The sequence below is a fragment of the Frieseomelitta varia genome, unplaced genomic scaffold (assembly GCF_011392965.1).
Source record: "Frieseomelitta varia isolate USP_RPSP 00005682 unplaced genomic scaffold, Fvar_1.2 scaffold_934, whole genome shotgun sequence".
Lineage (NCBI taxonomy): Eukaryota > Metazoa > Arthropoda > Insecta > Hymenoptera > Apidae > Frieseomelitta > Frieseomelitta varia.
This window is the reverse complement of record NW_025110739.1, coordinates 182,774-210,409: the sequence shown is the minus strand read 5'-3', so window position 1 is coordinate 210,409 and position 27,636 is coordinate 182,774. Positions and strand designations below refer to the sequence as shown.

Here is a 27,636-nt window from a genome sequence, read left to right as displayed (position 1 = left end):
TCTGGGACGATCTACCGACTCTTCCGGGGTGGGCGGACCGGGAAGAGAAAATAAGGAAGAAGAGGAAGAAGCACCGACACCGACAACGCCACTGGCGGCCGAAAGAAAAGAGAGGAGACGGTCGAGAGGGAATGAGAGAGAAATAGGAGAACGGTGCGCGCCAGTGGTAGGAGGTACGTCTCACGTGGCAGAGTTCAAACGCGAAGAAGAATCTCGAGGTACCTCGAGGATAAGGGATGTTTCCGGCGCTCGAGTAAGATCGCTAAGGGAACTCTGAAACGGTGCTACTTCCCGCCCTCTCTCCTTCTCTTTCTCTTTCCAGTACTCTCCCTTTCTCTCTCTCTCTCTCTCTCTCTCCATCTTTCATTCCCTCTCTGTCTTTCACCCTCGCCATCTCTCTGCAGCCACCTCGTTTACCCTCTGCACATCCTCCTTTCCTACGCGTATCGATTCTTACATAAGAGATGTTTTCTCGGAGGTGGATCGTCGTTCCGCGTAGAACCGAAGGGACAGGATCTCGGAGACGAGGGCAAGGAAAGAGAGAAGATCCGGCTGACCTAGGCAGAATGTGATTCGGGAAAAAACCGGTGCCTTGTTCCACCTTGAAGAAAACGTCCGCTGAATGGCCACGGAAGAGAGAATCGCTGTTTTTCGGCGAGCTCGACGAACCTGGCGATTTCCGGGGATTTAAGGAGATCGAACGTACCCGTAGAAAAGGCTCGTTTATAAAAGAAATGGAAATGTCAGCTGATAGGACATGGCATTCAATTGGTCTTCTAAGCAGCGTCCGATTCCTTTCGAAACGAAAAATACTGATTCTCGAATTTTCTCCTATGTTATCTAGGTCGAATAATATGGATCTTATCATTGTAGATTCAACACTTATTAATAACTTGTTTACTGGTTTGTTCGTTCAAAATAATTTCTTTAAAAAGAAAATAAAAGTTAAACGAAGAGATAGGATAGCAGTATATGAACAGTGGAGTTCGACTTGAAATATTTACGATCGAGATCTATATCACGTAACCCATTATCTAAATCGTTTTATCGGTAGTTACAGAAAATTATTACGATTCATTACGTGAAACAACAGACAATTAAACTTAAGACACCGAGGGAAGACTCAAACGTAACGTAAAATTCGATTTCACGCCTGATAAATGTATCTCATTAATGGTAACAACGAATTTACAAATAGAGAATCGCCGCGATTTTCGTTTTTCCGCATACGAAATACTTTCTCGTAGCTAACGTAACACTGAACGGTATTTGAGCGGTATAATTAAATTAACCAGCGATCGGTCAACGTCCCAACTAAAATCCAAGTCAAACGAGTTCACCTAATTTGCGCCATCCATCGCGGCGTACCAGCCCTCTCAGAAATATTAGGTCCATGTATGACAAAGCCCGACCCCTTCTGTACGACGAAATCAGTTGATCTTCCAGCGTGCGTCACCGAACGGCCGAAAAGCCGCACGCCAACAATAAGTAGGGTGATTTTAATTCCCTCCACCAGCTATCCCGTTCCAAGTTCATGAATACGCTTAACGATGTACGGGGTGAGCTTCCAAACGTCGCGTTTAAAATGTTTCTCTTCGTCATAACGATAAAATGAAACTGTTCCAAGGAACATTATACGATTTTCAGACAATTGTAAAATGGATATTACATTAAAGTATATATTCCCCGCATATATGTCGCATTCTTTCTACTTTACTTTTTACTTTCTGCTATTGTAAAATGTAAATTTCTACAATTATTTACTTTGAATGTGAAATCGTAAAACTGTGAAATTCTTGAAATATTTCTAAATTATATATCATTCTCGCGTTTCTTTACTTTAAAAATTTTTCAAATTCGAATATAAACTATAACGCAAATTGTTTTCAACTTTTAACTATTTATTGATAACAATTTAAAGTCAGATTACTAGGATTTCAAATTCTTAATTTAATTGAATTTCTAAATTTTAAATGTTAATTCTAAGAATTAGAACTTTTAATTCTAAATTTTAGCAATCTAACGCAAGTAGCTACTATGGCACAATGTTATCGAACATTGCAACTCTAATTCCAACAATTTACCAGCAATTCCTTTCACATTTGGTACGCAAATGTACGCAATACGCAAAACTTTGGGTATCCTCTAACATTAATATCAAACCCAAAATACTTGGTTTCGTCTAATATAATTAATAACCTATTAACAAGATTCTAAGACGCTTTGTCGCTTTAATTAAATGCCTCATCAACGCATTTCGCGCCCGAAATTTCCAACAAAACAACGGCCAAAATAAACCTCTCGACATTTACTTTTCCGAACAGACTAAAGTTGTCCGCGCCTCGTACACGGAAACAAGAGAAGATCCGGGGGTTGGTGTGGGACACGGTAGGAAGGAACGAGCTACCCCCGTGCCATTTGCCACCTTGTTCCTTGTATTTATGCTAGCACGGAGATCCGGCGTGTTTGCACGAGCTTTAAATCCTCTCTCACCCCCCCGCGTATCCGCGTCCTCCCGTGGAACACTTACACCTTCGACCTACGGCTTTTCACCTACGGTGTACGAGGATAACGCATACACGCACTGCATGATCGCTGTGATTTACCGACGAGAAGTTCACGCACGGAGACCCGCTCCAGGCATTGGAAGTTAATTGCGTGGAAATTAATTGAGATCGTCGCGGAAACCGCTAGTCACTAAATTTTGTAGGAGTACGTACTCGCGAACGATCGAGCTGTGTGATCGCAAGCATATGCAACCACGTCGATAGCAATTACGCGGACTGACGTTCACATGGTTTTTCTTCCTACGAACTTGTGAATCGGCTGCGTAATTTACGTAAGTGTCTTATACAAGGCGAAGAAGTCTCGCGAAGACGAACAACGACTGCTTCAAACGAGCTGTTTCTGATTTCTACGTAGTAGAAAACGTAAATTAATTGTGCAGTACTTTTGATAACGAGAGTTTGCAATTGATTTAATACGGGCAGAGAATATCTTTTTTTTAATTTATCATGAGAGGAAAGTCGTTAAAAGTATTAAAAGGTTTTAATGGATAATTAATTGGATGATCTCTACCGTTTAACCTTTCATAAAATTAAAATATTAAAATCTTCGCGTGGACGCGAGATATTTTTGTGCCACGTTCCAATTTTAATATCATGACGAAAAGATGAATTTTTTGATTAGGTTTATTCGATCGAAAAAAAAGTGCGATATTTGTTAATAATCATTGTATAATTACTGTATGAAATTGTGTAAGATTCACTGTGATAAATTTAATATGAAGAAATATTATAATAGTATTCTCCCTTACCTTTTTATACGTTGAATTTCTTCAAAAGTCCATAAGTGAGGTTATTCAGGCATCAAAGATGTCAAACAGTAATACACATATCTTGATATATTACTTTTACACTACACATCACTATTGTTACCAATCTATTATTCACCTAATATATTAAATTCGATTGAAATTCGATTAAAATTCAACGCGACTAACAATTAATTCACACGCGAATAATAAAAATGCTACTTCCAAAGTACAAACGTACTGTATCGAAAATCGATTTTGTACACGACTGATCGATCAATCATTGAACATCACGATCATAGCGCCACAAGTGTTAAAACGCAGTATCATCTTTTATGCGGCGTCAGGTGTTGCATGTATGTGATCAGTCATTATTTTGTGAAATAATTAATAGCATATGACAGAAATTAGGGAATTGATCAGCACACGCAGTGTAAAATGCCAATAATTAATAATGGAATAATGAAGCAGAACCTTAGATACAAGAAGGATGTTCAAAAGTCTCAAAAAAGTAAGTCAGCAATTGTCGTGTGTAACAATGCGGCCATTTTAATAATTCGATCGATCACGTACGTTGATTCGTGCTGAAAATCGCTACATTAAAAATGCTGTATCTTTTTATATTTATTAATATTTGCACAAAAAATATCCTATTAGTGATTGAAAACACACGACACGAGAAAAAATTACTTGTCTATACACGTTAATGTACAGTAATGAAGTAAAATATATATATGTAGAAATATAATTTCACTCTATTCCCTTCCATTGTTGAATACAGTTTAACCTTCTTTAAAATCTCTCAGACTAGTAAATTTACTTCTTGGGATTATATGAGTTTGTTTTTGTGTTGAAAACATTTTCTTAGGGCGCAGCGTTTCCAAGAACTCTTGTACAAACGCTTGACTTGACGCTGGACTAACAACAAATATCATCCCCTCTCCAATTCTCAAGGTAAGATGCGATATAGAGAGACATTCAAGTGTCAAAACTCGAAGCGTAAACACGTATCTATTCGCGTCGCGTCGTGTCGCCTATTAACTACGTAATAATTCTTTTCATAGTTATTTTCCTGCCTTTGCACAGTAAAATTAGGTTCGTTTAATTAACATACATTCATTTGTTCATTTATTAAATATTATTATAACAAAATTGTATAATCTTTTGATTCTTTGCCTTTGTTCTTTCTTCCTCGATATATATTTCGATATGTATTTCGTTATTACCACCGTCGATAGCTTATATTAGTTACATTTAAGATAAATCTTGAATTACAATTATTGTTTTATTTGTTAATATAATCAATATTAGTTTTATATATAATTGTTGGCTTTCTTTTGTACAGGTTATTAGTTAATGGCGGGATGCATATGGAAGGAATAGGAGTTCAAATATGGACGCCATGATGATCAACAGTCAATTTGATCGTTTTTTTCGAAGATTCGTTAATATTTCATTTATTGCGTCGAAAGCAATCTGCGTTTTCTCATTGGATCATTGGTAATGATTTAATATACGATTACTTATTTTATGATACATATGTATTTGATTCGGAATTTCGCAATGCATAATTCGTGTGTAATACTTTCATTTTTCATCTTTTGACTTTTGTCAATAATCATTTTATTGTTTCTTGATTTAATACCATTACGAACACGTGCAGTTTTTGTCTCTTCAAACATATTTAATCGAAAAACTTTGATTTATTCCAAATATTCTTTAATGCAAATAGTCACGATAGAAATCAATTATATTATATATCTCCAAATATTTGATACTATTCAAAAATATTTTATAATATTGACAATAATAACATTTTGTATAAATAACACTCAAACAAATGTTTGATAGAAAGTAGTAAAATATGAAAATAAAATATTTGTATACTTTTCTTTATTTTCTTACTAATGCAATTTTTATTTTTCAGTGAACACTCATGACGACGTGTAGTGCAGTTGGTAGAATCAGTACTTATTATTATTTTAATATTCTTCAGAGTACAATAGTTCTCGTTAAATTTAATTATAATAATTATATTTACGCGAAATTAGAGGCAGTGTTTGTTCGCCGATTGTTACCTAAGCGGGCATTAGTCTATTATTTTTCTTTTTTCATATTTACGTATATATTTTTTAAATGTTCGTTTTCGGTATTAAAGTCAGTGCTCAAGAGGATAAAGCCTCTCCAAAGGCACAAGAATGTAAATATTTAATTTATTTTAATTTTTATATTTTATTTGAATTATTATTAATTTTTATAGAAATAAAGTCTTGAAGATTTAATGTTGAATTATAGAATGAAAATATTTAATATAATTGTGTGAACTATTATCAGATTTCCAATTTCTAGATTTTACTAAACTAAAGTTCTAAGCTTAATAAAATTCTATTATATTTTTAAAATATTTTTAAAAATTATCCTTGCAGACTTCAGTTCAATCAATTCTATTTTTTGTATTTTGCTTCAATTGGAATATTGAACATTAACATTAAATTATAAATATCTTTAGTAATCACGAATTTCCAATTTTAGAACTTTGCAATAATTATCAAAATTTTATGTTTAATAAAGATTAATTTTTGATTATCTTAGTCAACACAGTGTTTGAAACCAAGCATTAATATTTGTTGCAGATGTTTCATACCTGACGACTTCTGAGCTATTGCAGCATCTGTGACAACGTTCTTCACATCTAATCGTGAGTCGTATATTTTTGTTCTTCTGGTCACTCAATCATATCGTAGGATGAAAGGTCTGAATCGATACGAGTGACTGGTTGTATTATGTAGAATTTTTAACGAGCATAGTGACTGCGAGTATCTATTATACTTGTTTTATTTATTAGCTCAGGATAGGTCTTCTTGCATAGTATGCTAATGCAAATTTCTATTATATAGTATTATAATATAAATAATTGATATGAACGATATGATATTCATAATTAGTATATATGTTTATGATCGAAAATCACAATATGTATTCACTAGTTATTTCTAAAGAAAGAATTCAATATTATTACTTGCAAAAATAAAATTACATACAAATATAACAAAATATGAAAATCACAATATTATGAGTCTATTTGAGTATTTTGTAGTGGTAAAGTCGAATATTATAAAAATTTATAATTAGATTTATCGTAATACATATCAAAATTGTCATAATCATAAATTTTATTTTATTTTGTACGATAATAATTTATATAATATTCTGTTGGAACAATTTTAGAATTTGAGTTGCATATTCAGAAATTTTAATAGAATTTGAAATATGGAATGTAAATATATTACAATTTTATCCAAGAATGTATCAAATTTTATATGCAAGAAGACACTTCGCGACAGGTAAATTTCAGAATCAAAGTTATAGTTTTGAAAGTTACTTTCTTGTTATCAAAGATGTGCTTTGATGAAGAAATCACCTGAGGATATTTTCATTAACATTTCACTTAATATTAAAGTTTAATATTATTCATTGAATTTGATATCTATTATTTGCCTCTATTTATCTTAATCTCTATTTTAACAAATATATTTATTATTAAATTTTTTTCATTCAAATTTAGCATCTCAACAAATTCATTAAATTGAAACATGGAAAAAACTAAATAAATTAGCTCGTTCTAAAATATATATAAAATAAATATACTAATTATTATCTTTTTAGCTCAGGATTTTCAGGTTTAATTCTTTCCACGTTCATTGCCAGGACCCCACTCACGTGCTCAGGTGCTACTTGGGTGGGAGAAAGGCAAAGGGCATGATGATAATAGTTTATAAGCTTAATTATTTCTCAGCGACTGATGATGCGTTAGTGTATTGTGCACGACGTATTTTTCACATTGTGTGTGTGTGTGGTTAGGCTGTGGAATTGCGTCGTTTCAAATCAATATAATTTTAAAATATTAACAAATTACATAAATATATTATAACAATACTAAATACGATTAAATATAGCAAATATCTTTTTATCTCAGAGTTACATTTAAATGCTAGTGGTAAACTAAATTCGTAAAGAATTGAAATTATGAAAAAAATATTCAAGTTCAAGTTAATCACTTAAATCTCATATTTTTTTATTCCTAATATTATTGCGAATATTGAGATAAATTTAATAATTTATTACATCATATCATTTCGAACAAGAGAATTAAAATTACATCAATGCGTATATAATTTGATGTATTGATAGTATTGACTTTACTGTGTCCGTTGCAGTGTTGAACAAATCGATTTACGTGTGTTCCCTTGTGCCTTTTACATTTATCATTTTGGCTTCGAATAATCAGTTTAGTAGAAGTGTTTAACAAGTCAAAAAGTCGTCCAGAATTTCAATTTACAAGTGAAGTTTCAAATAAGTTCCATATATAGTTCAATGTGTATATGATTTGATGTATTGATAGTATTGACTTTACTGTGTCCGTGCAGTGATGAACAAATCGATTTACGTGTGTTCCCTTGTGCCTTTTACATTTATCCTTTTGGCTTCGAATAATCAATTTAGTAAAAGTGTTTAACAAGTCAAAAAGTCGTCCAGAATTTCAATTTACAAGTGAAATTTCAAATCAGTTCCATATATAGTTCAATGTGTATATGATTTGATGTATTGATAGTATTGACTTTACTGTGTCCGTGCAGTGATGAACAAATCGATTTACGTGTGTTCCCTTGTGCCTTTTACATTTATCATTTTGGCTTCGAATAATCAGTTTAGTAGAAGTGTTTAACAAGTCAAGAAGTCGTCCAGAATTTCAATTTACAAGTGAAGTTTCAAATAAGTTCCATATATAGTTCAATGTGTATATGATTTGATGTATTGATAGTATTGACTTTACTGTGTCCGTGCAGTGATGAACAAATCGATTTACGTGTGTTCTCTTGTGCCTTTTACATTTATCCTTTTGGCTTCGAATAATCAGTTCAGTAGAAGTGTTTAACAAGTCAAAAAGTCGTCCAGAATTTCAATTTACAAGTGAAGTTTCAAATCAGTTCCATATATACTTCAATGTGTATATGATTTGATGTATTGATAATATTGACTTTACTGTGTCCGTTACAGTGATGAACAAATTGACTTACTTATGTGTGTTTTCCCTTGTGCCTTTTACATTTATCTTTTTGGCTTCGAATAATCAGTTTAGTAGAAGTGTTTAACAAGTCAAAAAGTCGTCTAGAATTTCAATTTACAAGTGAAGTTTCAAATAAGTTCCATGTGTATACGATTTGAAGTTTCATATATAGTTCAATGTGTATACGATTTGATGTATTGATACTATTGACTTTACTGTGTCCATTGCAGTGATGAACAAATCGACTTACTTGTTTTCCCTTGTGCCTTTTACATTTATTCTTTTGGCTTCAAATAATCAGTTCAGTAGAAGTGTTTAACAAGTCAAGAAGTGTTGTTTGAATTGCCAGAATTACAATTTACAAGTGAAGTTTCAAACAAGTGCCATATATAGTTCTGTGACAGTAAGTTTCTTCATTACTAGTGTATTCAAGTTTTCACTAGTGTCTTTTTATTACATTATTAGTGTATTCAGTTATTAATTTTTGTAATTTAATGTAATGTATAGTGTGTATTTTTATATTTAATGTATAGTGAAATTATTGTCATGTGTATTTTATATTTAATGTATAGTGATATTGTTCTTTGTATTTGTATTATTATTGTTTTGTGATTTTCGAAACATTGTTGTAGCAGGCTTAATTTGTGAAAGTGTCGTTAACTATTCAGTACTATAAAATCAATGTTAAGTTATCTTACTAAGGTCAAGTTACTATTGTCAGTGCTACACAAATTTGTTAAAAAATTCTTAAATGTTGTTGAAGTTCTGAATTGTTGAATAAGGTGTTATAAAGTGTTATATGAAAACATCTATGATTTCACTAACTGAACCAAGATGATTGTCTTAATACAAGTTTTGGAACGTCAATCCATAAAGTACAAGTGATGTGTTTTCAACAGTGAATTATTTATGAAATTTTTGATAAAAAGTGAAATTTTTGATAAAAAGTGACATTCTCGCAAAATATTGGATGTTGCTAATTTTATTGTATTATGTTTGTGTTGTGTATATTATTCTATTATGTTGAAGGATTATCGTATTATGTCATATATGTTTTATACAGTGTAAGTGCATTGCTAATAATGTAAATTTTCTTCGCAATTTGATGAATGCAATTTTTAGTAAATGTGTGTGTTTAAAAGTGTATTCTTAACAATGATCGAGATGTCGAAAGATAAGCTAAAAAAAAAAAGTGAAAAAGTGAATGGCAAATTTGTGTTGTTTCAAAATCTGTGAAAACTGAAAAGTGAAGAATTTAAATATAAATATCATCTAATACGCATTGACGTAATTTCTATTCCATTTATTATATGATACGGTATAGCAGATCATTGATTCATAACGCAAATGTAACACTAGCACATTATGTTTCATCAAATTTTACGCAATGATCACTAACAATCATCAGTCGATTTCAGGAAAATGGTACGTACATTAGAGTGTGAAAGTTGTGTGCCAAACTCGGGTGTCGGAGGCGTCCCGGGACGTCCTCTCTAGTGTAGGTCTGCGCCCGAGTGTCTGTGTGAGACCCGTGGAATGAATGAATTGATATGCCTGTCTTTTGCTTATTTTCTTAAATATAGAGGGGCTTGGTAGGCAGGTAGAGTTTCTGGTGTGCCTGTATGTAATTATAAGTAGGTAGGACCGGGCAAGTTAGTATAGTTTCTGGTGGGCCCATTTTCGCGTGTCCGATCTGTTTTTGGAAATCAAATTTGAGATTGCGTGATGGATATTTCAATCGATATTTTGCATATACATTGTCGCGATTAGAGAATCTCGAACCTAGATCTAAGTTTCAGTGGGCATTGCGCCCGAAGAAAGAAGAGGCTCCATGCCGAAGAGGCCCGGTAAATTGCCATAGAAGAGGGCTACTACTAATGGCTTTCCATCCTATGGATGGGAAATCCGTCCAGAGAATGGACAGTCATTGTTCACTATGCTCGTAATAGTTGTAGTTATTTTTTAACCTATATATATACATATATATACATCGATTCAACATTATTTTGGGCAAACCGCGGCTTTTTTATTAATGTTGAGATTAATTAATATCGGTTTGAATTAGAGTTACGAAATTTTGCAAATAAATAAAAATTGGTTTGAGTTAGAATTAGAATATAATGTTGATCGCGTTTGTTTTTTCATTGAAAATTTCTTAAATATTAATGTGTTGATTTGATTTTCTTTTACTTTGTTGAATTAGACAAGTTGCATTAGAAAAACGTAAAGTTGTAATTTAATTTGTAGCATTATGAATTATCGCAAATTATCAAATTAATCTAAAAAAATTAGTATTGCGATATCTTTCCATCGTAATTATTCAAATTATTTTTTCATTTACAATTAGCGTTGCGTGGATAAATGATCGTGTTTGTTCAAGTAATGTTGCGATTATAAAATGCCCATAATTCTTCCACTGATATTGGTGGATCATTTCATGCAATTAAAAAGATTTTGAAAATTATCATCATAAAAATGGTCGTATTTTCATCAGCAGCATCTTGTGTATAATTAAAAACAAATAATAAGTGACACAAGTACTTACATCTCATAAATTAAAATTTAATATCACTTAAATTTTATCTCCGAGATTATCTTTTACATCGATTTTCCTTGATATTTCCCTTTTGTTGTTTATTTTACATGATGATCAAGTAATTGGACATGTTGCAAACCCACACAAACTAAAATTTATTCATAAATTGATGTTTTAAATGAATAATTTCTTACACGTAAAAGAAGGATGAAAATGAGATCACGCGCAGCAAACCCCATGCGGTGGAACCCACGTAATCATTATTACTTGATATACAATTATTAATTACATTACTATGTGATGCAATTATAGATTATATAGCAAATAATATGATTGGCTGCGTTCGCGATGTTTTTATGTAATTATTAGAACATTCATTAAATAGCAAGACTCATTAATTTTTAAAATCGCAAAGTGTCAAATTCGGTAAATAGTTTTTATGCTTTGGTAATGTATAACGAAGTATACAATCAAATGATTTCATTTATTCATTGCGCGTTAAGTCTATTTCACATTACATCTAGAATATAAATGTAGCTAAAAAATATATAAAAAATAATCGATAGTATAGGTATAAAAATGTCAATACAAAAATTTATCGATATTTAGAGACAGTATTTTAACAATGATTAATAGCAGCTCTCGAGCTATAGCTAAACATAGATTGATAGGTCTCAAAAATAGCGAAACGTCTAAAAGTTTGTAATATATAAAAGTAAAAATGCACGTATGAAAAAATACGTTCATTTTTTCTAAAATTCGTTCTTATTAAAGTCTGCTAAAACATTAGCTCTCTATACCATTGCAGTAGGAAAGTAAAAACTGCTAAAATGATATAAAAATATAGATAAATATACACATACTTTTATTTAAAATATCCAATTTAATCTGATATTGATATCATTTTAATAACCTTTAATAATTTTTCGTTTAATCGAAGTGGTGAAATTATTAATTGTGGAAATGGTAGTGAATTTTATCATACCAAGGGTACGAAAGATAATTCGAATGCATCTTCTGATCGCAATGCTCGTTGACACACAAATCGGGATTACTGACTTTACTTGCATTGCGATCGCTTGTTCTATGGAAAAGGAAAAGAAGTTTCTTTCACGAAACTCTCGTTAGTCTGAATCCATGACAAGCGCCCGAGTAGGCGATGCGATATATTTTTGGTCTTTGACTCAGCTTTTCCTTACGCACGAGTCACTTCACATATTCGCCTTTCCCACCAAATATCGAACACACGATCGTCGTCAAATGTAAAAATACTCTCTTTTGAAAATTCCTTAGTACAGTTGACAAATTTAGTTGAATTTTTCGCTTTTGTTTTCATTCTGGCATAAAGAGGTGCAGATATTGAATTTAAGTGAATATATGTGCAATTTTAGATATTATAAAATTCTAGTTTAACAATTCTGACCTATGAACAAAAAAAAAAAAAAAAAAAAAATGGAAAAATACGACGTAAGATTAATCTTATCAATAACTCCATTTTTGAACAATGTCAATGCAACTGTCCTGTCGTTGCATTTTAAAGCCATCTGAGTTTTTTGCATCGACGCCGATAATAGTAACGGACGCGATGCCGGCCTGTCCGGAAATTCGTTCACTCGACATTCGATCGTAAGGAGAGACCGAAACGAGCATCGGAAGGCAAGCGAAGAACGGGTAGACAAACAAAGAGGTCGTTTGCTCGGAACTGGACGAAAGTTGGCGCGGTACCTGTAAAAGCGCACACAGAGTCAGTCAGTAAAAAGGAGATCGAAGTTGTTCACCGGCGGACCGCCATCTTTAATAATTTCACACTCGAGAAAAATGAACAGTCTATTCATAATCCTTTACCTTGACGGGATTCCGCCCTCCCATCGAAAACCCGCCAAAAGCGATCTAAGGATCTTCCATCCTCCCTCGATTCTCTTCGCACTCTCTCTCTCTCTCTTTCTCTCTCTGTCTCTGTCTCTCGTCGTCGGCCTCATTTCTTCGTATAGCCGAGGAACGCTGCCGGGTGCTCATTCATTTAATTTCAGTCATTGCTGGCAGTCGCACCCCTGTCGTGCGACCGACAAAAAATAATTAGTGAAGCCTTACACCCCTCTGCTGGAGCCACCCTCTCGGCCTCTTCTAACCCCCACCTCCGTGTCCCATTCCCCTTACCTACCGACTATATTCTCCCTCCTACGGTTACGTCGACTACGACGACGACGACGACGGCAACGGCAACGGCGACGACGACGACGGCGGCGGCAACGGCGACGACGACGACGACGACGACGACTCGACGCCCCCTTTCAACCCCACGGGTACGTACCTTGCGCTCGAATTCTCTCTCTCTTGGCTCGTTCCCTTTCCCCCCGTTTCCCTTGCCAACCCAACCAACCAACGAATCACCCTCCTCACCTCCTCCCGGACTCCCGGCTACCTTCCTTTTCTACCTCCTCCTGTTCCACCCGCTGGCCTTCATCTACTCCTCCACACCTCCTCTCTTGAGCCACCCTCCTGAGCAGCAGCAGCAGTAGCAGCAGCAGCAGCAGCAACCGCCACCACCACCGTTCTACCGCCAAAACCCTAGCTCAGTCAGCCACCCCCCGGTACACTCTATCTCTGTCTCTCTCTCCTTCTCTTTTACGTTCTCTTCCCCCTTGTCCTCCGCAGTCCGCTCGCCCTGGTCGTGGCCTCGGGCGGGATGATTCAGGCGCCAGTAGGGCGCACCCACCTTCAGCAGGGGGTGTGTTGGGGTGAGTTGGAACGACGGATGAAGGCAGCGGTGAGGGGGGGAGGTGGGTGAATGTGGGTAGAGAGAGAGTGCAAGAGGCGGAGGAGGAAGAGGTGGAGAAGGAGAGGAAGGAAAACGGGTGGATGGTAGTGGGTGTCGATGGGTGGGAATCGGGGGGAGAACAGAGGAGAACATAGAGTGTGTCGGGGACTAGGAGGGTGGATAGCTGGACTGGGAAGCGAGGGGGGTGTACGGCTCAGAGGGAGAACGGGCTGCCAGAAGGTGGATGGAGAGAGAGTGTGGCAGAGAGAAGGTGGGATGGGGCGGGAAGGCAGGGGGGGGGGGGAGATACGCGCACGGAGGGTGGTTTTCCTCGGCTGAGATATAGGCACCACCGACGCCGCGGTGGGTTATATCCTGGGCTAAGTAATACAAGGAAAAGTGCTACGTGAAGCCCTCCTATCCTCTCTACCCTTCGCACGTCCTCTTTCATTCTGTCTCTTTTCTTTCTCTCTATCTCTCTCGCTCTTCCTCTATTTTTCTCTTTTCCCGTGCTACTCCGCATGGGATCGTCCGTTCTCTTCCTCCTTTTCCTCCTGCTCCTCCAGCCGGTGCTACCGTTGCACCGTCTCTCCTCCGGCTCTTTCTCTCCCCCATTCGTTTGCCCACCGTCTTTTCTCTCGCGTCCTCTGTTTCCACGCTTTACGGTGCCGCAGTCTCAGCAGTAGCAGCAGCGGCAGCAACAGCAGCAACAGCACAGGTGCACGACGCGATGCATTCTCGAGGGGAATGCATTGCGTTGGATAGGGGGCTTGCTTTGTTGCGTTGACGAACAAGGCTAGCAGCCATCGCGAGAATAAATATGAAATGAATTACCGTTGGATGCTCATTAACGGATACTTTGGCGAATTATGTTGCGCACGGATGGCATGTGCTCTCGGAAAGATGCCTTCCCGCCGCCTCCCCTGTCCTCAGCCTGCCTGCCCGTCTCACGCCGCGCAAAAACTGTCAGGGATAATTGTTTCGATCCTTTCGTGTCTCCGCGCGCTGTTCTTCCATTTCCGCCCAGCTTCCTCCTCCTCAATGCCGTTGCAACGTGAATCGCGAGGTGTCTCAAAATTACTAATAGGGCAAAACTTCGGTTGCGCGTATCAACGGGGGGGGGGGGGGGGGGGATAAACTTGCGCGCTTAATAGCATTCGTAAAGGGAAATGAAGACGTCTAACGAGTGATGACTTTTTTTCTCTCTCTTTTCGAGTTTCGAGTTTCGAGCGGGGTGGAAGCGTTTGAAAGATATCTGCATAACTGAGATGTGATTTAGAAATAAACGGAGCTAGCTCAAGAGTTGAACGTAGTAGTCGATAGAACTTATGGAAAAGAGTTTAATAAAAGTACGTAGACACGTGATGTAATCAAGATTAGAATATGAAAAGGTTTTTTTCCTTTTTCTTGGCAAACTTTTCGTAATGAGACTGAGGTGATTTTAACCTTCGGATTCTTTTTAATAGAACTTTTGACCGTAAATTCTTTTCCTTAATTTTTTTAGAAGCTTTGAATCTTTTCGATCTTTAATCGCTAAATAGTGATTCTGTTTTCCTAAAAATTTACATATACATAGAAATTTCTGCGGAAATACCATTCCTCTAAAGTTCGATATAATGTCGATATTATTAGATCACCGGTGATTGCATTAGTATAATATGAATTGAGTTAGACTATTCGATACTCGGGAGTAGGTATGCAAATTTGTGCCTTATATTTAACGATATTCGCGTAAAACACAAACTAATGAAATATTTTAAAATTACATACAATTTTTCACGTTTCTTATAATGCATAATTTTATTGATGTATTAAATTTCCAATTCTGTAACATTCTGCATATGCAAAGTATGATACGTTAAATATATTCCATTAATTCATTAAGCACCAACGAAATGCAACACGGAAGTTGAACTGATTTTTTTTTTATTTACATGTTGTATACGATATTGAACGTAATCTTATCGTTGTTATAAATTTATGTGGGCGGACTACCTGATGGACAAATGAGATCTGTTCTCATTTACCTGACTACTATATGACTTATCGATTTATGAAAATGGAGGATCTCACTAATTGCCGATGCTATCTTTTAATTAAGAATGAATGGGGCAAAGTTGTGTCATACCAACTATTTCAAATTTTTTTCTTTTTTTTTTTTTTGGCCCACTCTCATTAGCGATGTTACATCGCACCAAATATACATACTACAAAATTTCTAAATTTAATTTCATAAAATAACTTTGGAGATCGCGTTAAATGCAATATCGTAGCAGACGCTGCTGTCTCGACTTTTTACGGAAAATTAAAAAAAGAAAAAAGAGGAAAGAAAGAAGAAACTAATAACTTAAAAAATATTAGCAAGCCCCCTGTGCAATGGTGTAGTTTGCACGTCAGCTCGAATCCCCATACGCATTATCACTGAAGACGGGGTTATTCCATGGCAAGCAAAATCCAGGGGAAAAATGCGAAGGAACCAGCTGAGGTAGTGGAAAGTCGAGATGGTAACTTGAGAGTGGATGACGCGTAGATATAGGTTTCCCTGCCCGCGGCGAGAAAAATGCGAGGAAGAGAAGTTTGCGTAGCGAAGCCACGTTTCTTACGCGCACCTACCGCTATCATATGAACTGTAATGTTAAGTTGGAACCCGGGTTCTTTGATGACTGCTTGAATGACGCAAGAACGTCCCCCATGTATACACGTGGTATGCTTAAAAAGAAAATTTTTGATATCATTTAGTGAACGCTGGAGGAGAAAAGAATTTTTGATAATGAGACTTGAAGAGTTTTTAATCTACTATAACTGGAATATCGTTAGAGGAAAATAAATAAATAAATTATTTTGAAAATGTGGATATACAGATAATGTAACTTTTTAAGTTACACGAGATGTTGTAGAGGATTAATACCATGTTGGTATTCTTGGGTTATGTAGATCATTAGATACATTAGCGTGAATTATAAATTGGAATTGAATTAAATTATTCAATATTGAAAGTGTGTAATTTTTATTTATTCGTTGTATACACATATATTCTAAAATCACTTTTAATACGATCATTTACAACTAATTTAATTCAATTCAATACTTAGCCCAATATAAATAATAAAGAAGGGAAGAGAATATAGGTTGAAATTTTTGAAAAAATTGACTTTAAATATTAGAAATAATGGAAAATACGTGAAACAAAATCTCGCTTGGCAACGTTTTATTTTCTATTTTTGACTTACATTTTCTTCGAGTAGAATCTCTTCGGTATGCTACCATAGTCAGTATAACGCTCGAAACTAGAAAAAACCGTAACACATTTTTTCGGTCAGAGATCCTACTTTATACAGTATCTGCGTTATCTTCTTTGTTATGATAAGAAAAGAAATTTAATATTACTTTTTTGTTATCGTAATATAATCTCTAAAATATTGGGTTTCCCTGGGTTGTACTTCTTTTTACCGGGTATTCGCGATCCGTTTCGTTGTTACAACGGAAAAGTCGGGCGAATATTTTTTAGGATAGCGTTGCAGCAGGAAGTCTAGTAAATATTAATAAGAGCGCCTGAACACCAGCCTTTTCTTGGCTGTTAGGACAAACAAGAAAATTGAAGTAGAATTTTGAATCTCAAGATACTTACGTGACGAGTAACCGGTACTTATAGTACCTACCCTGGAAAAGCTTTCCTTGTGCTTGTTAAACGATTCAACAGCGGAAAATTTTAATTAGCACGACGTAACGAGATATAGGTTTTATTATTATTTTAGGTCAGGAAGAAAATCGAATGTCCTTTTTACTATTTTTCATGTTTTGTCTTGCGTAGCTTCCTTTTTATACATCATCAATGATTTTAATTCCCTTTTACAAATCTTGCACGAATAAATATAGTTTCATCTAAATGAAGAAACACGGAAAATACAATACATACAATATGCTATATAATAGGATATTTTCGTACGATCGACTAAATCCTAGAAATAAATGTAAAATAATGAAATAGTAAAATTTCTATAACCAGCCAACGAAACGCATATAATAATTCATCATAATTCTAAAATATCTTTTATTACTATTTATAAAGTATTGCAATTCGATTTCTTTGTAAATATTCAATAAATATTCCCAATCACTATATCATTATTCTCAATAAATATTCATTAAATGCATGTTAGAATAACCTGTTGACTGTGTTTTAAATATATTAAATAAAGAAAATTCACTTCAAAGAAGGACTGTGATTTAATTTCAGTGTTTAAAATTGTGATTATCGAAGTTTATTCTGAAATAGATTTTCCAATATATTTCTGCCGATTTTGTTGTTATTGAAACAAAAGTAGAAGTAAATGTTTTTAAAAGTAAAAGTTTTTAATTTGTCATTTCTTTTTCATGTATTTTATTCTTCTTGTTTCTTTTTAATTAGAATATTAATATCAATGTAAATATTGATTTTATTTGTTTGATATTATATCAGTAAACCAACTGCTAATGTTCGATTCATCATTCTTTAATTTCAGTTACACAGTTAACAGGTTTTAGAAATAACAGGCAGATATGAATATCCTAGATAGGTTGTAATGCATGTTTTTGAAAGAATAAATCACGCTTGTCAAGACGTACAATGATACAGACTATAGACTATGAAGACCCCCCTCGTGCCAGTGAGCGAAGTGAAATTAGCAAAAGTGAAAAGTAAAGACACCCTCTGGTGTCGCTAATGCCGCGGTCCAAGGGTGAGCATTCCTTCGCACAAGGGGTAGCCAAGATAAATTACATAACAATATAAGTAGGCGTTGAGAGTACGAGCCTGGAGGGGTGAAAACCCCCGGAGGAAGAAGAATAAAGAGCCATGCAAACAGTCCTCACGGAATTCACTCACTCCGACGAAAGTTACTTCGAAAAAAGGTCGCGTTTGTTCAAACATATTTTAACCCTTACCGCTTCAAAAAAAAAAGAAACTGTTTTTCAAGTCACTAATTTTCACTCGAAATTTTCTACGTTTTATTTTTCGTATAGTTGTTTTATTCTAGTTTGAAGAAAAAGTCGCATTTGTTTAACTCTTAGCGTTTAAAAGAACTACTTTTCAAGCCATTATTTTTTGCTAGAAATTTTCACCGTGCATGTTCGTATAACTAGCTGCTCTATTTCTCGTTCTATTTTTCTCATAGTTGTTCTATTTTATTTCTGAATAAGATCACGTTAATTTTAATTTTATTTCAACCCTTATACCGCCTGAAAAAACCTCTTTTCAAGTTACTATTTTTCCTATGAAATTTTCAACGTACATGATCGTGTGATTCTTTTCTTTTTAATTTGACATGAATGAACAATCAAATTTTTTACGAATATTTCTCGTTACGTTGCTCCGAACGTTAGAAATTGGCAGATGATTCTTCGCGACGAATATTTCTTTTCTTATGAATAACCAGAACCTCGAGAATAACGAAGGTATCAACGAAAATTTCATTTTTACTCCGTGAATACCGTATTTTGTATATTTCAACGTATGCAGATCGACTGGAATTCATTACTTCCTTATTCGTTCTTCAGTTATTCAGTCAATATAATAAAGCAGGTTTATGTATTCCGGTTATGCATCGAGAATACAGGAAATTTAAATGTACAGCCGAAAACGTAGCTACTCAACCGTTTCGAGGAATTCGTCCGATTACCTAACGAATTCTTCAGCATAAAACGTTCCTTGCTTTTAAGAAAGACAATCAGGAACGTTTATTCATAAAAGTAATTAATCTTTTTTTATTTAAAGTACCAAGTATTTAAAGCTCATGTGGTATTTAACACGATTCGTCCGACGATCCTCGATCTTAACGAAACAAATTACTTTTCTCATTGTCAGTTGCAAATCTAATTTACTTTGACGATTCCGTTATCGGCAATTTTTCTTAATTAAAAAAAAGGTGGAAGAGAGAAAGAGAGAGAGAGAGAGAGAGAGAGAGAGAGAATATAAGGGAGGAAAGAAGAAAAAAATCACGACGCGCACGATGCAAATAGGGGCTTAGTTACTCCGCGCGCGAGAAAAACTGGAAATCTCGTCGCAAATTTTCATCCGCGGCTGCATCAAGAATTCCCTGCCTCCGCGAACACGTGAATTTAAAGTGGCGAGCAACGGCAGGGGTGGCGAGCAGTAAGAAAAGCAAGGATCCTTGGGAAATAAATGCGTGACAAATACCGGGGACGTTTTAACAACGGGGGAAAACGTAGCCGTGGGAGCAAAGGACCATTCATTTAAGCCACATTGTTTCGGTTAATGCGTGACATGTGGTTGAAAAAACACGGTAAAACTCCAACAATGCACCCAAGTGCCCGACCCCTTTATCGCCCGGAGAGGGGTTAGCGATTCATCCCTTCATTATTCGGGAATTAGTAACCCCATTTCGTTTCCCCTCTCCGTTTCCTCGTCTCCACCCCTTTCGTCTTCGCTACTCCCTGACCCTGTTATCTCTCGCTGGTCGCGTCTGCCTCTTCTCTATCGTTGCATCGCACCGACCAACCACCAGCCAGACCAAACTTTAAGTCGACTTTTAAACCCGATGAAATTTACTCACAACCGGAAATCGTTTGTAATTGAAACGTACCGCGGCGCTGGCTTCTTCCTTTCCAGAGATATCGTGTCTAAAAAAGAAGACGAACTTTCGTAGATTTCTATTCTAAGTTGGAATTTTGAAACTGGATTTGATACAGAGGATCGATTAACTATTAGTAACTAAGATATCGGGATTGATATCTGTTGTATTTTTAGATTGGTTCAGAGTAGTTTGATCTCTTTTCAGACGCAATGAAAAGTGAAGTTTCTTAAAGTCTTATCCAACACCAAAGCTACTACCAACGAAACGAAAATCAAGGCAGAAAATAAGAAAACGTTTGTATTAACTTTTGTGAAAAATAATATACCGATCGATTTGGTCACTTTGGTAGTTCGCAACGTTAACACGAACATTTCATCAAGTTACAAATAAAAATTGTGTGAAACGGTTTTCTCAAATCCATCCTCTCTTTCGTAAATTATCTCCTCGTGTCTCGCTCCAAATATTCATTCGACTAAATACCCCGCGCGTCTTCTCATTTCCTACGAATCACACGTTTCAACCGATAACGCGACGTCAACCTAATCGGCAGAAGTCAATTTTGCGTTGGATACAGCGTGTCGGTTTCCACGTATCGATGCGAGAGTCAAACAAGGAGACGATCGACGTGGCGAGCGTGTTCGTTCGCGTGACGAAATCACGCGTGATTAAAATTTCACGAGCAGCAGTCGCAGCGAGCCATCCTCCGAAGCGAAAACGCGCGTTGATCCCCTCCCCCGGTCGTTGCTGGTGTCGCGCGCATGAAGACGGGCATTACCAAAACCGAGAAACATCGCACCGATCGGCGAGATCAACGTCACCGTCGTGTGCCAACCGACGAAATTATTTATTTAGATTTAAACAACGCCAGTCACCAACGGAGCTAGGCGCACATAGCGTACATACGTAGCCGTACATAGAGAGACAGAGGAGAAAGGCCGACACCTCGGCGCCGAACTCACCCTCCTGAGACTCTGCAGACTCACCTCCATCCCCCTTCCATGCACCCTTTCAACCACCCCGCGGGCGAAGCATCCCAATGGCAGCCCCCGTTTCACAAACCTACACCACCCTCTTCCACATCCTCCAACCTCCTCCTCCTCCTCCTCCTCCTCCACCTCCTCTCCTCTCTGCCATCTCTCTCTTTCACCCAAGCGCTTCTACCATTTATTCTCTCACTCGCGCCTGTCTCTCTGATCTAGCTCCACTCTCTCTCTCTCTCTGTCTCTCTATCTATCTATCTATCTATCTATCTTTCTCTCTCTGCCTCTTTCCGTCCCTTGTGCCCTCTCTCGCTCTCGCTCTTTCTCTCTCTCTCTGTCTCTCAGCCTGTCTCATTCACCCTCACAGCCGGTACTCTCTCGCTACGCTACTCGTCTCGACCCGACCATCCGCGCCCGTCCAACCAACCAACCCATCCACCCACCAACCTACAACTCCTACGTACCGAGCGACCCTCGAGCTATCTCCAAAATCATCCCTTACATTCTAGAGCTCGGCGCGCTATCCTCCATAGAGGATAGAAGCGAAGCTCGGAGTCGGACGTCGTCGACGAAGGCTGAAAGGGGAACGAGGAGGGAACCGAGGGACGGGAGACGGGGCAGGGGATACGAGGAAGGTTGAAACGAGGGTAGACACTAGCCGGGATATAGGTGGGTGTACTGGATACTACGGGAAAATAAGAGATCTTCCCGCACGACTCGCGATACGAATTACAATGGCCGGCGGGGGTGGCGGCGACCTACCGTTCACCCTCGTCCCCCACCTCCTCCCACCCTCGTCCCCCGCGTCTCTCCGATTCTCTACCGGTTCTCTTGGTTTCTTACACAATTTGAGCCGCGTTGCCGGTAGTCGGAATTTTAAAACAGCAGTCGCAGCTAGATCGTGATCGGCAACGTGGTTGCTCGCCGCGATCACCGGTAATAGAGTTGCGCGATATGCATCCCGGCCTGGGTATATTTGTTAATAACTAGGTCTGCACGTCGGAGCGAGAGTGCCTCGTCGGCTTTGAGCCGTCCAAGTTTGCGCCGAGGGAACTCGCGTTGAATTCGTTGTTGCCGATCTACACGGTGTGCTGTTTATTTTGTGGTGAAACGAACCGTGTGACTGTCGTACACGAGCGTTTCACTTGTCGTGAAAAGAAATGCTTTTCGTGAATTTGACTCCGCGTGAGAGGGTATTTCACTGATTTTTGTTCATTCGTGGACTTTATTTGAATCTTTCAGTAAATGATTAATACATTCTTGGTAGCTTGCTTCTGGAAATCGTTCGTAATTGTTGGCCAAGAACCTGCGCCCTTAAAAATTTACGTAAGCGACAACTCGCCATTAAGCTCTTTCACGTTTTACAAGTCTTTTCCGAACTTCGGATCGTAATCAACTTCTAATTAGAATCGTTTACTTTTACCTCTGCTTGTGGTAAATTTTTTCGACATTCGTCGTACATCGTTGTTAATGACAACGATGTAATTAATGACACGATATAAGTATGTTAATTTATTAGGGACCAATTTCATTTACATTCTTTTCGATGAATTTATTATTTATGTAAATGTTAATTTTTAGTACTGAAACTATGAAATAAAATTCCACAAATTCATTTAATACATATTTCACTTTAAAAATTAAAATTTATATTTATAATATGACGAATTATTACTTAATTCTTAATGGGCCAATAACGAAATGACATACATTTTTATCACTTCATTCTCAAAACGTGTTCCTAACATCTCTTAAAAATGCCTAAAAATAAACAAGCAACACAAAACTTATTTTTATACGCACAGAAATATATAAAATATCCAAAGTGAAACATCTGTTATAATATTTAGAAAACGAAACGAACCTAGGTTTCATTCGTAATAATTTCAATTTTGATCCGTAATTTCTACTTGTCACATAACATTCTAAGATTAAAGATCTTTAATCAGAAAACTTTTCCATTCCACATAAATTCACGAACGACACTTCCAGACGCAAAACGATACAGAAAACAAAACGAAACAAAAAAAAAAAGAAGAAGAAGAAAACTCCCGTCAAAATTCACTCGAGATTATATCACACGCTGCTAATCAAGCCCCGTCGAAGGTGAAGTTAAAAAGAAAGAAGCAAAACTGTCCGGTTCCAGCTACAATGGGGTGTGGGTGAAGAATGGCTTGAAACCCTACGATTTGTCATCGATCGATCGTCGCCGGCGTCACCGTCGATATCGATATTTAATACCCCCCTAAAGCCTAATGGACATCCGCGGTGACGAACGAATCGAGCCAGGCATTGTCGTGCGATGGCGCAATTTACATTTTTCCCCCGTCGGAGGAAACCGGTGACACGGAGATCACGAGGAGCTCGACGAAGAACAATGGACGTCACGCACGAGTCGTGGCATGTTCGTGTACGAGAGAAAGAGAGAGAGAGAGAGAGTGAGAAAGAGACAGGGGAGAATGTTAAATCGCTGACCGATCGAGTTACGCCACTTAAGCTTCGATAGTATAGTGACTGTGTTAGAGACGCCTTAATCGGTCAGCTGCCGAGCCATTGAAAACGAAAGTCGTAGGCGGTCGGTGTAGAAACGGTGTGAAACAAAACTGTGAGAGTCGATGGCTGATAAGAGTTGGATCACGAGGCGAGGCGACGAATTCCGCGCAACGCCGCGGGGAGACGTACGACGACCGCGTACCACCCCGCGAGGAAAGTGTTACCGTTCGTTGAAATCTCCGGCCGAGTTTCGGCGCTTCTTAATTTCAGCCGCGACACCCTCCTCGAGTTCAACCTCATCAAGTTCTTCAAAATCGAACCAAGCGTAAAATGTTCCAGTCTTTTTGAAATTTTATCAGTAGTATTTGTGGACAATTCGTTTTGTTCTATTCATTCACTTTTTATAAGGAAAATAACGATTTTAATGAACAGGTTGTAAGAAGTATGAATTCCTTCTCAGAGTCAGTAGATCATTTTTTTATTATAACTTCGTTGTTTCGTATAAAATCGTCTACGATGCGAGGTACGACGACTTTTTAATTATTGCGGTTACTTTAACATCCTGAGAAGATCGTCATTTGTTAGCGTGGCGTTGATCAAGTGTCTCAGACATTCATAGAATTAACTTTTGCTACTAATACTGAATATCTTATTTCGATCTGTTATCTATTCACGAAACTGCCACTGCTCTTTCCTCGGTTCCCAGCGCTTTACTTTTGCATTCTTGAATGATCATACGTTAAATGAAAAATTCAACCAATGTCCGCGAGGTAGATATAGTTATCGACGATGGTGATTGATTTAATAGCATTTAATAGACGGCGAAGAGATGTCCGTTCGTTGAAATCACCTCGAATTTCGATACTTATCCCCTATCGATCGCATCGCCAGCGGCGAAAAGTAGAACCATTGCATTCAGTAGAACTTTCCGCGTTTTACGGTATAATGGAACACGAATCAGCAGAGATCTTGTTTGAACAAACAGCTCAATGATTCGAGTCTTCTTTTCGAAGAACTCTTCTCGTAATCATCGAAAATCGTAGAGTTTCGAAAGTCGTTTACTAAAGTCCATTGAAGAGGACACAATTGTATTAGACCGTTGCATGATGTATTTCACTTCAATTAGTAGTAGAACCATCGGTAATTAAAATATAAAACTTATATCGGAGAAATTGATATGCAAAGAAAAGTTTGTAATACACGTCGTTGGAAATGGTTGATGACAAAGGTTATAATATCTCTATCGATCTGACAATTGTATAAATAATATTGCGAAATGATGTAGAAAATGTCGATTTAAAGCTTGAAGTTTGTCAAATTAAACGTGATTGATATTACGTTAATTTATCATAAAATTTTTATAAAACTTGGAACTTCGATCCAACGAAGTAAAAAGTTGCTCGTGAGACACTGATACTGGTTGCTGCTGCATCAAAAGAACAGACAATCAGTCATTCGTGTGAAAAATTTAAATTAGAAAATACGAGAAAGAAGAAATTTAGGTAAAATTATTTTCATTTTAGAGGAATTTGATCGTTTCAAATGCAACAATTTAACGATACTCTTCTGATAACACAATGAGAGCGAATCGGAGAAAAAGAAGGAATCGCACGCACAAAATTGTTAACATTTTGTTATTATATTAGCTACCTAATTATTATATTATTAGTTTCTTCATATATTAAGAATTTAGATACTAGTTTCATCATTGGTTATCAAAAATGCACAGACAGGCAACTAAGGGCAGTCTCACACTTTTCTAACACAATAAACAAAACCATTCACGAAACCATTGGCAATTTCGACAAAAGCGACATTCAACGCGATCGTCATAAATGAAGAATAATGTTCCAACTACTGTGAAAAATTCTATAAATCCTCCGACTGTGTGTCTTAATAAATCGAACCTTGTACAAATGGGACGAAAACTCCGAAAATAGAAAATGGAGTTGAAACAGAAAGCCTGGTGCGTCGAACCTCGAGGAAATTCACCTACGTAACAAGTCGAGCAGGCGTCAACATTCGGAAGAAAGGATCGCGACAAACGGGATCGGCCGTTGCCTTCGGGCAGCGGATAAGACGCGATGATAAGAGAAAGAGAGAGTAACATGGGTGAAGACGGATCGGGTCGAGGATGGGGTGAGGGGGAGGGGACACTCCGGGGGGTTTCTTAGAATCCTCGTTATTCCAGACGAGCAGAGAGCCGACCGTGGCCGGGGAAAGCCACGAAATATCCGAAGAAAAACACGTTTCCAGAACCGAATCGATAGCAACAATGCCGTGGCAAAAGCACGAGGCCTCGGCTCGTGAGAGGACGAAGGGAGCACCGAGGAAAGGGGAACTCTTTGAGCCGTGTGCTAGAGGGTAGGTAGAGGGAGCCAACGAACAGGGAGAGAGAAAGAGAGAGAGAGAGAGAGGACAAAAAGGGAAAGAGGAAGAGGGAAGCCAGAAGAGCGGTAACAGGGTGGAAAGAGAGAGAGGGTGGAAAGCGTGGTGCGAGGCGGCAGCCTTATTGGAATCGTGGAGAGGGAGGCGAGTTTTCCTAAGGGCAGAGGGAGAGGAAAGGAGGAGACAGGTGGCGAGGAGCCGTGGTAGGTAGCTGGAACAGAGAGAAAAGGGGGACTTAGAGAGAGAGACAAGAGGGGTTGATGGAACGAGGCCGCTACAACGTTGGCAACAGCCAGATGGGAAAAGGCTGCATTACCTATGGTGCCTCCAAGAAACGATCCTTACCTAGAGGGATAGAGGAAGGAAAAGGGAGAGAGAGAGAGAGAGAGAGAGGGAGCGAGAGGAGGAGGAGGAGAAGGAGAGGCAGGTAACTTGCCTCTCTGCCCTTTCCTCCTTTGTTAAAGGGGACTCGATCATTCTATCCTCTTTGTTCGTGATATTAAAGTACGTCAAGGCGCCGCCGATTCGCGACCACCTCCTCACGCCCACGTTTCTCGTTCCATGGCCAGAAGTGTCAATTGCGTTCATTGTTCGTTCATAGAGCGTAGGATCGACGGATCTTTCCACGGGCTTTCCCAGTCCCTCTCTCGGAAAAGATTGCATTGACGGATGAAAGGTAGCGTATCTTCGCGCGAATCACGGCACGCATATCCGAGCTGCGAAAGATCTTTTAATTCTGGATCGCGGACTTGGGACATATACAGGAGACGTAGGAAATTTGCGCGTTTCGCTCGATCGCTTCTAATTAAAGGGCACAATTGAAGAAAATAGAATCTCGATAGAAAATCGAGGAGGAAACTGAGCTACAATCTGTTGAAAAATAAGATTTTTTTTTATTGGTTTCAAGGCTCTCTTTTTTGATGTTTAATTACTCTCTTTTAATTTACATGTACGTGACAAAATAAGAAAAAAAAATACAAAAGTTCTAATGTAAAAGACTTTAATATCGTAGCGCTGAACCTCTCCAATATTTCACGTATGTAATATTGTTGAAAGCAATGTACTTTGGATATTTTATATAACTTGTTGCATTATGTGAATCTTAGCACTTTTAAATTAAAGCCGTAAAACTGGTCTAAGAAAGAAAAGTGGATATAAAATTTTATATTACTTTTGGAAAATTCTAAACGAGACACGGTTTCGTAAAATTAATTACATCTAAATAGGGGAGAGGGGTGGCAGGAATGAAAAAACTGTTCGTTCGGATTTTGTGATTTCATATATTTTCTCATCTTGTTCGTGTGCAATTTAAATATAATAAAATAATAATAATTAATAATTAATTGTAATGATGATAACTGTCACGGTAATAATAATAATAATAATAATGACAATGATAATAATAATAATAATATTAATAATATTAATAATAATAATAATAATAATAATAATAATAATAATAGCAATATTATTCATAATAATACAGCCGCACGCTTTTTTTCTTTTTCTTTCTTTTCTTTTTTTTTTT

At 37.2% G+C, this 27,636-nt stretch overlaps 1 long non-coding RNA gene across 4 annotated transcripts in view; it reads left to right on the top strand.

Moving 5' to 3' along the window:
- Window positions 1-3,647: 3,647 nt before the first annotated feature.
- LOC122537849 overlaps window positions 3,648-27,636 on the top strand; it is a 175,424-nt gene continuing 151,435 nt past the window's right edge. For 3 of the 4 annotated variants that reach the window (XR_006308704.1, XR_006308702.1, XR_006308701.1), the window contains exons 1-4: window positions 3,648-3,824; window positions 4,182-4,267; window positions 4,659-4,813; window positions 5,947-6,011. This is a non-coding gene — a long non-coding RNA (uncharacterized LOC122537849). Of the gene's footprint in view, window positions 3,825-4,181; window positions 4,268-4,658; window positions 4,814-5,240; window positions 5,514-5,946; window positions 6,012-27,636 lie in introns of all 4 variants that reach the window. The other variant, XR_006308703.1, reaches the window with a different exon arrangement.